Genomic DNA, 13,248 nt, shown 5'->3' with positions numbered 1-13,248 from the left:
TCAAGTTTGAGTAAGAACCTGGCCTGGGAGAGAAAGGCACTCCTGGCAGGGAACAGCATATGCGAAGGCACCAAGGTCAGCATGACCAGTGAGATTGTCTGGGGGAACGGCAAGGAGCATGGTCAGCTACAGTGGAGATTGGGAAATGGAAAGTGGAGAGCGCTAGGCTGGAGAGGCAGGCACCGGACAGACTGTGAATGGCCATGAAATGAATGCCATCAGCCTGAGGATGCAGAGAGCTCTAGGGAGTCTTAAGCAGGGGAGGGACAGGAGGACATCCAGAGGGGTCAAAGGCAGAGGCAAGTAGAGCAGGAGGAGGGCACTGGGCCAGGCAGAGGCCAAAGGGAAACCTTGTGCTCATGGCCCTGCTGACTCACCCCCCACTCATCCCATGGGTGCCGGGCATGATTTGAAGAAACAGCCAAGTCCAGAGGCTGAAGCAACACCTTTGTCATTTCCTCATGAGTCTCCCAGTGACTCTAATGGCCAGGCTCAAAGGAGACCTCCCAGACGGTCTGAGCAACTACAGGATCACTGGAATCAGTGCTGTGTCTCCCAAGAGAATGTAGGTGCAGTGGGAACGCTCAGTGAGATGTGCCGCATCCAATCTATTTGTTCCGTAGAAAATCCAGGCACAGGACTGCATAGTTACACCTTGGATTTGCTGTCAGAGGCTCAGAGGTGGAAGAGGACTTGGAGATCTCACCATCTGGCCTTTAAGATGCTGCAACCCCCCTAGGAGGGAGTCACCTCATTTTCCCCAGGCCCTTTCTTTGGAGGCCAAGAGTGCTCTAAGCTCCTTGGCATACTGGAGCTGCTGTGAGCAGGAAACGGGGGTGGCAAAGTTTCTGCAGGTGGGAGCCCAGTGACACCGTCCACCCCTAGTTCTACAGACAAGGAAACAGAGGATCAGCGAGGAGTGACTGGCACAATGAGTCATAAGCAATGGAGGTTTCCAGCTCCTGGACCAGGTCACCTGCCAGCCTCCTCCTCTATCCTTCTAAAGAACAAAGCAGGCTGTGTCTGAGGCCCATGCCACCACGGAATCTCAGCTCCAGCCTGAACCTGAGGCAGCCTGAAGAGCCAGACCTGCTCCTGTTCTTTCCTTTTCTTTTTTGTTGTCATCTTTTTTTTCTTTTAACCTGACCTTGAGCTCAGCTTGGTTTGAGGAAATAAAGTGAGGGTTCTGAATGGCAGGATGGATGGGGAGGAAACTCAGGGCTCAAAGCAAGACTCAGCCCTTTCTGGTTCCCCACGGGCCCCAGGATTTTTACGTTTTCAGCTGGACTCAAAATAGAAGGGGTTTGGAACAAAGCCCTAGAAAGGGTCATCACTCAACTGGGAGCCTAAGAGAAGACAAACACTGGGGATTAGGAACATAGGGAGCACCCACTTATAACCACTTGGCTTGTGAACATCCTCCTTTAAGCACCAGCCAGCTGGAGCCCTCCTGAGCCTCCATGAGTCTTCCCCTGTCCCACCCGCAACTGAGAATAAAGCAGGAGGGGAGGGAGGAAAATGAGGGAGGGCTCCTCCCACTAGACCATGAGGTCCTGAAGGGTAGGAATTGGGGCTTATTCATGGGTGCATCCTCAACATCAAACACAATGAACTGCATTCTCTCTAAGTTCAATAAATATGTCATATTGGAAGAAAGAAATATTAATTAAGCACATATTATGAACCAAGCTTTCTTCTAGGAGAATTCTCTTACTTTGCCTCATTTAATCTACACTTCAACATGCTCAGAGAATTGTGGTTGTCCCCATCTGGCAGAAGAGGGTCTGAAGTTCAGAGAGGTTAACTTCACTTCTCAAAGTCACATAGCTCATGAGCGGCAGGGTCGAGATTCATACTCACGGCAGCCTGGCCCTGAAGCCTGTACTTATTCCTCCTCACCTTGCCACCCTCTGATGCAGGGGAGCTTCAGGGTAGAGAACACCTGGCTCTGGCAACCAGACCCCCATGGAGCAGCTCCTGGGTATGGAATCCTTTCTCAGCTCTGCAGCTCAAGCTTTCATTTCAGCCTGGTTCCAGGAACGGGGCCCTGAGTCAGTGCCTAATTTGGTGTTTGACAATAAATGTTTACAAGGAAATAGGAATTCTTTAAGTGACTTTTTCTCCAAATCTGACCTTTAGGGCTTGCTTCTAAAAGGCACAGTGTCTGGGTGTCTACAAGAGGCTGGGGCACTACATTAGAAAGACAGGCTGGGAAGGCAAAGGTCCAGGGAGAAGGGAACAGTGTGACTCCCAAGTAGCCGCCTCATCCTCCTGCCACCCTGAGATTAGTAGGACGCAGGTCCCTCAGTGAGGCCAGCCAGTGGGAGGAGAGGAACTTCATGCCTTCTGAGAAATAAGTAGGTACCAAGCCCCTCATGTGTCACAGCCAGGGCTGCATTTAATCCTCAAATAGTCCTGTGAGGAGAGCACTTTTGTCCCCATTTTATAGAATGCAAACTAAGCCTGGAAGTAGCAAAATCAGGCTTGGAACCCAGGGCATCTGGCCCCAAGCCTGCATTTTTTCTGCAGCATCACACTGCCTGAGGGCAAATGTCCCTTTGTTGGCTGTGCCAGCAGCCAATGTGTCTCTCTGCCCTCTCTGGGGAGGGGGACATAGCCTCCTGGCAAATTATCAGCAAAATGGGCCCATGGAAGTGGCCCCCAGCAACAGTCAAACCCCTGCCACTTTCTGAACCCCTTCTTGCTCAGGGGTCTGACAGATTCTGAGTCCTGGGGATCATTCTCCCTGTCACTCCAGGGACCACAGAGCCCTGGAAAACTCAAAGAACCTGGAAATCTGCACCCAGAAGACCATGAAAGATGCTCTCAGCAAATCCTCTCTGTGTTTGGCAGTTGGGGAAACTGAGGCGCAGAGAAGAGTAGGGACCTAGCCAAGTCCAGGGGCCCATGGGAGGCAAAGACACACTGGCAGGCACTCACTCCCTGCAACCTTTCTTGTGGGAGCTCCTGGCCCACACAAGCCCAGGTCCATTGAACAGGCTTGGGCACTTGAGCTAGTGCCAACTGGTGGCTCTATGGGTGAAGGAATAACTGAATTAATGCTTCCTTGGTCCAGTGGGCACTTGTGTCTCAAGGTTTGAGCAGGAGTTAGACGGCACAGCATCTAGAAAGGATGTAGTTCTAGGGACATTGTAGTTTGATCACTGTGATAAAGAGCTTAGTGTGTGCCAGGTATTCCAACACCATCTCAGGCAATCCTCTATTAAATGAGAGATCAGTGTGGTCACACTGTCATCGTATCAATGATGACACTGAGTGGCACAGCCAGGATCCAGGTTTCCCATGTCAGTGAACAGGTAGAGCTCCCTCCTCTTCTGCCTGTTGGCCAGAGTTGGTGAGGACTGAGCGCAACACCCCCACTCCCACCCCAGCACACCAGGTGCCTCTGAGATGGGAAACAGGCTGAGCTGGAGCAGGCTGGGAGATGGAGCTGTCAGCTTCCCATCTGCATGGGTGTGATGCCTGCTTCAGGTTTCCGCTCCCATTCAGGGATGGTGATTGAAGGCACCTGAGGGGAACCGTGCGTCTTCCAGGATAATGATGGTGATTTACTGGATAATGACTCTATGTCTATTCTTAAGCCGAAGGCTGGTGCCAGGTGCTCCCTCCTACAGTGACCTGGGTTCTTCTGAGAGGCCTGCTTCCCACAAGCACCATGCCAAGTTGCAGGGAACTTTTGCTCAGGCCCAGGGAGTACACTTGTGGGCCATCAAGGTCTCAGCCTCTCTGAATCACCCCTGGGACTCCCAGGCTGCCCTTGGCTCGGGAGCTCCCTGGAGAACTCTCAGACCACTCAGACTCCACCGTATCTGTGTCAACTGTCAGAGGCAGGGAGTTCTTTCTTAAGTTCCACCTAGAATAGAAAGGGCACACACACTAGGCTAAGAGTCAAGGGACCCAAGGTCCAGTCCCAGCTCTGGGTAATCATTGCCCAACCCTGGGCCAGAGGAAGAAAGCTCTGTCAGTTTACAGTTCAAAGAGGAGAAATTCTGCAAATCACTCTCATTTTGTTGATCAAACCCCAGTAGAGCCACACAGCCCCTTGGTCACTTCAGTCACACCGTGAAACATGAAGAGGGGGAATAATTTCATCTGCTCTGCTCTCTGCTCTCAGGACCAAGGTCTGTAGCTGCTCATTCCTGTGACGCTGTGCTGTGGTAAAGAATGTCCCCCTCCTCCTCCATTAAGAGCTGTGCCTTCCCCATCAGAATGGCTGGGTCTCCAACCACACATAAGGGCCCCGTTTCCCACAGCAATGCTGCTTCTCCTCTATTCTCAGACCCCCTAAAGCTCCTTATTCACTAGGCCTCCTCCATAGATCTCAGAGCACCAGGCTGGGGTGAAGCCTCTTAGAGCCAAACCCCTCACCTACCCCTCATGGAGGTGTTTGAGCTGGGCACATGAAGAGTGGGGAGGGGGCATAGAGATGCCCCAACCTGCCCAAGCTCTGAAAGCCATCCAGTCCTCAGAAGAGCCAGCTGGAACCCAGGGTCCTTAGGCCAGGCTGGGTGAGCAGAGAAGGAGGCCTGCGACTGCCCCTCCCGCCCAGCCATGAATCTCTCCAGTCAGAGGAGTGATGCACCTGCTGGCTCTCAGCTCCCCCACAGCCTGCCTTCCTGCAGTCAGGACCAAAAGCGGCACTTCTCCCTCTGAAGGCCCAAGAGGAGTAGGGAAGGGTACGGGATCAGATTGGGGTTGTGGGGCAGGACAAAGTCAGTGAACTGGAAAGAAGGGGCCAAGGTGTCTTCCCGTGTGTTTTGTAAGAGTTCTCTAAGGAGAGGTGTTGAGGTACCAGTCTGTTCCAACAGGAGGCTGGGTAGCACAGCCTGCCTTTGCACACAATGCTGTCATTGTATAGATTACTTCAGATCAATAAAAACAGCCACACTTTCTCAAGTGCTTTATTCACACTTCATATGACATTGAGAAATCATCAATTTGCCCACATTACAAACAAGAACAGCAAGGGATGACTTTAGAGGTGGGTGGGAAGGAAGGGAGGCTGATGAAATGGAGCTAAAGTCACTCTAGAAAATATCGGTGGGACATAGACTCCCTTCCCTTGCTTCTTAGACAAATGAGTTTGGTGAGTTTGATTGTGAAATCTGCCAGAGTTTCTCTCTATACCCTTCCTATGGAAGGCAGCTTTGGGGAAGCTTTTGCACAGTAAGTCTTGAATAAGTGTTTGTAGGCTTAACAAATGAAGAAGTGGGGCCTCCAGCCCCCAGGGACTTTGGGAGCCAGGTCTCCAAAGACTAAGTTGCTGGAGGTTGTACAAGTCTGTTTACTCCTTGGCAGAAACACAAGTCTCCCTGGCTTCAAAGAAAAGAGGCTTAAAAAGGCTTGGGCACCGAGACACAGACACTGCCAGCCTGCCCACTGCCAGCCAGATATGTTAAGTGCAAATGAAGCTGAAATGTGCAGATTCAATTTCCCTTGAGATGTACCTGTCAGCCTGGAAGGAAAAGATTGGAAAGTAGAGGCTCTTTTTGGCCTACTGCATCTTCCCCTCCACCCAGCACCCAATCCCACAGCTCCCTCATCCCTCTTCATCTTTAGGTTGACTGCTCATTCTACGGGTGTTTTGGAAAGGGAAAGGTGTTCAGGTTGAAGGCAGAGAGATGGACAGAATGTCTATATAAGGATGTCAACTATTAAAGGTGAAGGGGGGATGCTTTTGTCTTTTTTTTTTTTTGGAGAACAATGGGGCATCTGTCTAAGGATTTATCTGTCAGCCCCTGCCCCATCCCAGGGATGCCGAAGTCTTAGGGGAAGAACTCAATTCCCACACAGTGGAAGACAGCTCAACTGCAGAAGGGGGGCTCCCATTGTTTGAGGGGACAGAAACAATTCATGCTGCCCAGGAGCCTCCACTCTGATAGAGATTTCCCTTGAAATGGAAATCTGAGCCCTGCCTCAGATGAGATCCTAGTCTGATGGGGGCGGTAGCTCTGCCCAAGACCCCCCTGTCTGATGGTCAGTTAGCTTTCCCAATATCTAATAAAGAAGCAGAGCTCCCCCAGCCCCGCTGTGTCCCTGGATGAGCCTTTACCACATTTGCCATAAACAAGGACAGCTGCCAGGCATCTGGGCACCAGATGCTCTCCTCATCTGTTTCCTGGCCATACCCAAGGATTCAGAACGTTTTCCCCATTCACACTTACAGTCTAAGCAGGGCCCAGCCTGAGCTGCCCTGATCACCTCACCCATTATTCCCCCTCCATCAATATTCCCAACTGCACATCCTGGGAAGCCTGGTTCTCGGGGCAGAAATAATAATGCACCCTCACCCTAGCAACAGCACCTGAAAGTCAGCAACAAAATCAGGGAACAGCTATTGAGCATTTACCATGTGGCAGGCATATGTGATATGCTGGGGATGGAATAGCCAATAAGACACAGTCTTGACTGTGGAGGAGTCCCTGTCCCGAGCCCAAAGTTGACATACCCTCTGGGTCCTGCTGTATTCCCTGTACCTGTTGGAGTCCCATGAGAGCACAAAGGAGGGAGTGATTCATTCTCTTTGAGCTAGGGGTGGGGTGCAGAGGTTTCTATCTCAGAGGAGGGGACATTTGATCCAAGCCTTGAAAACTGAACAGGAAGTTGCCAGGCTGGGGAGGAATGAGCATTCTGGCAGGGAGAAAGAACGGCTCGGGAAGGGACATATTTCCACTGTAGCCAGAATGAGTGAGACTCGGGGGTCAGGAAAGGGGCAGCCAGGTTGCCCAGCAGTGGTTCTCAAACTCTAGCCTGCATCACCTGAAGGACTTAGAACAGACACTGCCAGACCCCACCATCAGAGCTTCTGATTCAGTTGGCCTGGGGTAGGGCCAAGATGATGTTGGTGCTACTTAGCAGTTCACAGACAACACCTTTGAGAATCATGGTTGTAAAGGGTCATGGAAAATTGTGTTATTATTCCCAATTATTCTATTCCTCCTTGTAATAGTATTACACATTTGCTCCTTTTGCCATGTGACTTGTCTCTTGCTATTGGAGGAGGTGAAGTATAATTTCCTGCCCCATTGAGCTCAGCCATGTGGCTTGCTTTGGCCAGTGAAGGATTGGCGGACTCAACATGAGCAGAGACTTTGAAAGTGCTTGCATAGTTTAGCTAGGCCTCTTGTGATCTGCCATTCTGCCTTGGGAAGTGCATGCTTTGGTGAGATGCTGGTCCCAGAATGAAAGCCACGTGGCACAGCCCTGAACCCAGCCTACCACTTGAAACAGAGCTGCCCCAGCCCACCTGAAGGCCCATGCATGAGAAACAGTATTTGTAGTCATTAGCCATTGAGATTTAGGGAGTGTTTGTTGTACAGCACCATAGCAGAAGCCTGATGGATTCAAGAGCTTTGAATGACATGCTAAGAAATTGAGGAGTATAATTGCTAAATGCAGAGTAGATCTTTTTTCTTTTTCTTTCTTTTTATTTTTGTTTGTTTATTTGTTTGTTTGTTTTTTGAGACAGAGTCTCGCTCTTTCACCCAGGCTGGAGTTCAGTGGCTCAATCTCAGCTCACTGCAACCTCCGCCTTCCAGCTGCAAGCAATTCTTGTGCCTCAGACTACCAAGTAGCTGGGATTACAGATGCGTGCCAACACGCTTGGCTAATTTTTGTATTTTTAGTTGGCACAGGGTTTTGCCATGTTGGCCAGGCTGATCTCAAACTCCTAGCCTCAAGTGACCCACCCGCCTCAGCCTCCCAAAGTGCTGGGATTACAGGCGTGAGCCACCGCGCCCAGCCTGAATGTTGAGTGTAGCTAACTGGGTAAAACTGGAGGCAGGGAAGAGGCTATCACCACTTTTCAGATGAAACACAGAATGAGCGTTCCAACGATCAGAGAGGAGGGGAGAGAGGAGGGAAGGAGCCAGACAGGTACAAAAATGCTAGGCCCCCCAGGACCTGATGACTAAGTGGCTGAGGAGAGGAGGGAGGCAGAAGAAGTTCACATCATGGCCACACTTCTGGCCTGGACGGTGGAGAGGAATGAAACCATCCATGGAGATCAGGAAGGCTTTCTGTTCTGTGACGCCCCAGGAAGGCCCGTCGTGGCACAAAAGCCAATAAACACCAGAGCTATGCCCCAGCCCCTCATCACTCCATCCTACGCAGGTCCTGGGCAGGGTGCACACCTGGGCAAGCTGAGGTCAACCACAGAGCAGCTTCTAAGGGCTGCAGCGGGGGGACTTGCCAGCTGAGCAGCTGAAGCCACAGCAATTTATGCTGTTTTTCTCAGATCCATTTTGTTCTAAGTCAGCTGTAGACGAGCTTCACCCACAACTGCCACTCTTTTAATTTAATTGTGTGGTGCTGGGGTGTTTTTTCCCTCTAGCAAATACATCAAAATTGTCATCTTGTAAAGAAACAGCCCTCTTCCCCCACTCAGTACCCACTATGCACCGGCACTACCCTGACATGCACGCACAGCTGCAACAGCTGGGAGGGAGGGTGGCCTGCAAGAGCTGTGGATCCCCAAGGAAAGCAAGGTAGGCACCCCTGGAGGAAAGTGAGCAACAGACATGCCCTAGACTGCCTTCAGAGCCAGAGAGAGCTCAGGGATAGAGCACTTCCACGGGCCTCTGCTGACGGGAGACTACAGGGAGCTGTGAACCGGCCAGCAGTAAACTGGACCATTGGGGCAGAGACTTAGCCTCTCTAAGCCTCAGTCTTCCTATCTGAAAAATGAGCCTTATTGTGAATCAAAACAAACACAGCTGCACCGAGGCCTGTAAAATGTAGAGCGTTTGACTATCTAATAAGTGTGTTGTTATACAGCTGTAGAGTAGCATTTATAGGTGCAGCCTTGAGCTTTATCCTGGCTTCCTTCCTGGCAGTGTGAGCTTGGACAAGTTACTTAACCTCTCTGTGCCTCCATTTCTTGATCTGTAAAAGAGGACTATGAAGGGTACCCAACTCATAGCATTAATAAATTAATAAAATTTAATTAATAAATTAATAAAATCTAGCAATAATGTGTTTTTAGAAACACACTTAATACCTGAAAACAAAGAAATTTCATAAAAGGATGGGAAAACATACTAGAAAAATAGTATCCTTTCCCCATCCCCTGCACCAAAATAGAGCTGGCATTGCTAGATGAATATAAAACAAAATAAGACTTTAAGGGAAAAAGTATGATTTTATAAAGCATTTCTATAAAAATATAAATTATCAAAACAGCCTCAAAAGGAAAGAGAAAACATGAGACCTAAAATAATAAAGAAAACTGAATCAGTAGTCAAAAATCTATCCCTCCCATCTAAAAAACTACTAGGCTCAGACCAAACTGTCAGGAAATAGATAACCCTCCATTTTACCAACTCAAACTTCCACAGAAAACAAAGAGTAATAATTCCTCAACTCATTTTATGAGGCTAATATGTCACTGATGTAAAAATTAGAAAAGGAAAGTAGAACAAGTAAAATTATAGGCCAACAGTGCTTATGAACACATGTAAAAACCTAAATAAATATTAGCATTGAGTCCAGCAGTGTATAAATAGTACCATATTTCATTGAATCTAAAATGTCACTCATTATAAGATGCACCCATTACTTCATAGACTAAAAGAAAATGCTATCACTTCAACCATGACATAATACTTTATCATTCATACTTTTTTATATTTACTGTAAGAGCTTTTTAAACTTACACATACAATTTTTTATCATATATCATTCCTATGCATTAATAACATAGGCAAAATAAATAAGGTATGCTACTCTTAAGACTTCATAATCAAGAGTCCAACTCTTCTAAATCACTTTTCAACTTAGAGTCTCTGACACTCATTCTCACCATCAAGAAGTGGTAATGCAACATGAAATGTTTTTCATGAAAAAGTCTCTACTACTATCTCTGGTATTTTCTTCTAAGCCATTGACACATATTCTGAAGGTTTTGACGTTGAAGTTTTTTTCTTTAACTTACTGGAACATGACATGGTAGTACAGAAACATACTGAAAGCCAGGGGGGGTGGCCCCCACCTGTAATCCCAACACTTGGGGAGGCTGAGGTGGGAGGATCACTTGAGGCCAGGTGTTCAAGACCAGCCTGGGCAACACAGCGAGGCCCTGTCTCTACATACATACATATATACATACATACATACATATATACACATACATACATACATATATACATACATACATACATACATACATACATACATACATACAAGAAATATACTGGAATATGCCCTGCTTAGATTTTAAAAGTATAAGCATAGACTGCAAATTCCACTTGATGTTAACAAAACTTTTAAAATACATTTTATATATATAACTTATTATATCAGTCCAGATTCAGACACTTGTGGTAAGGCAGTTCCAGATAGTTTCATTTCACCTGTAAACTGTGTCACTTTGACTGATATTGTAATTTGTAAATGTATAATATGTTTACAGATGTGCCCCACATTAATGTTCCTATTTTGGTTTTTGTTGAATCTCCTGTCTGCTTGCCAAAACTTAGGATGCTTCAGGCCTATGTACAACCAAAAGCAGAGGCATCCTTGAGCATCAAAGCATTGAACTAACTGGAAAATGCAATATGCCACATAACTGAAGTGAAAGAAGGCTGTATTTTTGTGCTTTTTTAAAATGAAAGTTTGTGTAACTTTTTTTTAAAAAAAAGAAATACACTGGAATACTCCAAAACTGCTAAAATGAATGAATGGATAAGTCTTAAAACCATTAAGTGGGAAATAAAAGCACAAAAGTGTATCTACAGAGTGATACAATTTATACATTTTAAAAAACCAAAAAAAGGCTGGGTACTCACACCTGTAATCCCACCACTTTGAGAGGCCGAGGCAGGGGGACTGCTTGAGGCCAGGAGTTCAAGAACAGCCTGAGCAACATAACAAGACCCCATCTCCACAAAAAAAATAAAAAATAAAAAAGAAAGAAAGAATGGAAAAAAAGAAAAATTCACCAGTTAGCTAGGTGTGATGTCATGTGCCTATAGTCCTAGCTACTCAGGAGGCTGAGGTGAGAGGATTGCTTGAGCCCAGAAGTTTGAGGCTGCAGTGAGCTGATTGTGCCACTGTACTCCAGCCTGGGCGACACAGTGACACCCTGTCTCTAAATAAATTAAATAAATAAATACCCCAAACGAAATCTTTATGTTGTCACAGGTATGCAAAAGAATAAAGAGTGGCTGGGCGCAGTGGCTCATGCCTGTAATCCCAGCACTTTGGGAGGCCGAGGTGGGTGGATAATCTGAGGTCAGGAGTTCAAGACCAGTCTGGCCAACGTGGTGAAACTCTGTCTCTACTAAAAATACAAAAGATCAGCCGAGTGTGGTGGCGGGTGCCTGTAATCCTAGCTACTCGGGAGGCTGAAGCAGGAGAATCGCTTGAACCTGGGAGGTGGAGGTTGCAATGAGCCGTGATCGTACCACTGTACTCCAGTCTGAGCAGCGATACTATCTCAAAAAACAAAAAGAATAAAGAGTGGGAAAAATAAAAGTGAATAGGCAATAAAGATCACCTCTAGGGAGGAAGGGTGGAAAAAGCATGATGGGGAGTGGGTGGGGGAAGTGGCATCTTAACATTTTGTACTTTGGTATTTCTTTAAAGAAAATCTGGCTGGGTACAGTGGCTCATGCCTGTAATCCCAAAACTTTGGGAGGCCGAGGCAGGCAGATCACTTGAGGTCACGAGTTTGAGACCAGCCTCACCAACATGGCGAAACCCCATCTCTGCCAAAAATACAAAATTAGCCAGGCGTGGTGGCAGGCTCCTGTAATCCCAGCTACTCGGGAAGCTGAGGTAGGAGAATCACTTGAATCCAGAAGGTGGAGGTTGCAGTGAGCTGAGATGGTGCCACTGCACTCCAGACTGGGTGACAGGAGGGAGACTCTGCCAAAAAAAAAAAAAAAAAAAGAAAGGAAAAGAAAAGAAAATCTGAAACAACTATGGCAAAATGTTACTATTTGTTAAAACTAGGTGGAGGGTACAAATGTGTTTATTATATTACTTTCTGTCTTTTTGGTATATTTTAAATATTTCAAAATTTAAACAATGTTACACAGAAAAGATCTGGCCATATGCATGGTATGCCCATTTTAAAAGGCCTATCCTATAGAATAAAGACAAGTTTAAGAAGGAGATCTTTCTTTATAACAGCAGAAAACAATTGAAAACAGAATTAGTAAAATAAATTGTGGTATAATCATACAATGCAATGCCAAGTAACCATAAATAAGTGATGGTTCAGAAGTCTGAATACTGGGCCAGGTGTGCTGGCTCATGCCTGTAATCCGAGTACTTTGGGAGGCCAAGGCAGGCAGATCACCGAAGGTCAGGAGTTCGAGACCTGCCTAGTCAACATGGTGAAACCCCTTCTCTACTAAAAATACAAAAATTAGTCAGGCGTGGTGGTGTGCACCTGTAATCTCAGCTACTAAAGAGGCTAAGGCAGGAGAGTCACTTGAGCCTGGGAGGCAAAGGTGGCAATGAGCCGAGATCATGGCACTGCACTCCAGCCTGGGTGACAGAGTGAGACTCCATCTCAAAAAAAAAAAAAAAGAAGAAGAATAAGTCTGAATACTGCCTTAGAAAGATGCTGACAGCATATTAAGTGGAAAAAACAAGCTATAAAATCATAGGTTCTCAACTAAGGCATTAAATGGTTAAAGGAACCTTCTATATGCACCAACAGGCCAAAGTTCCATTAATGCACTTGCCATATTTTAGTCCCTTTTCAACTACCATCCATGGAAAGAAGTTAACCACAAGAACTCTAATAACAATAAAAAGCATAATAGATTAATTCTAGTTTCAAACAAGAAAGATATTGCTATAATATCCATACCGAACAGTTGTATTATAAGCCAAAAACAATTATTTCCCACCGTTGGTGTCAACAATTCTCATCTTTCCGGATGAAACCTGTTCTATCTCACCATCTAGTCAGACAGCTACCAGAGCTAGCACAGTAGCATAAATTGTTGATCACATATACAAAAAAAAAGCCAGGTAAAATATAATAAATGATATACAAAATAAATTGAGTCAGATACTATAAACAATGCAACCCAAAGCTACATGCCATATTTATAAGAGGAAAGAGTGGCAGCAAGAAGTCACTGAAAGAATTTTGAGAGAAAATGAAACATTTTGTCCTACTACATTTATACCTCTGATAAATTAGAAATTTACTTGGGTGCACTAAAACCTCTATTTTGTTAATTAAAACTTGCCAAAGGTCTAAGAATCATA

This window comes from Pongo pygmaeus, chromosome 19 (assembly GCF_028885625.2).
Source record: "Pongo pygmaeus isolate AG05252 chromosome 19, NHGRI_mPonPyg2-v2.0_pri, whole genome shotgun sequence".
In the NCBI taxonomy this organism is placed as follows: domain Eukaryota; kingdom Metazoa; phylum Chordata; class Mammalia; order Primates; family Hominidae; genus Pongo; species Pongo pygmaeus.
This window is presented reverse-complemented; position numbering follows the sequence as displayed.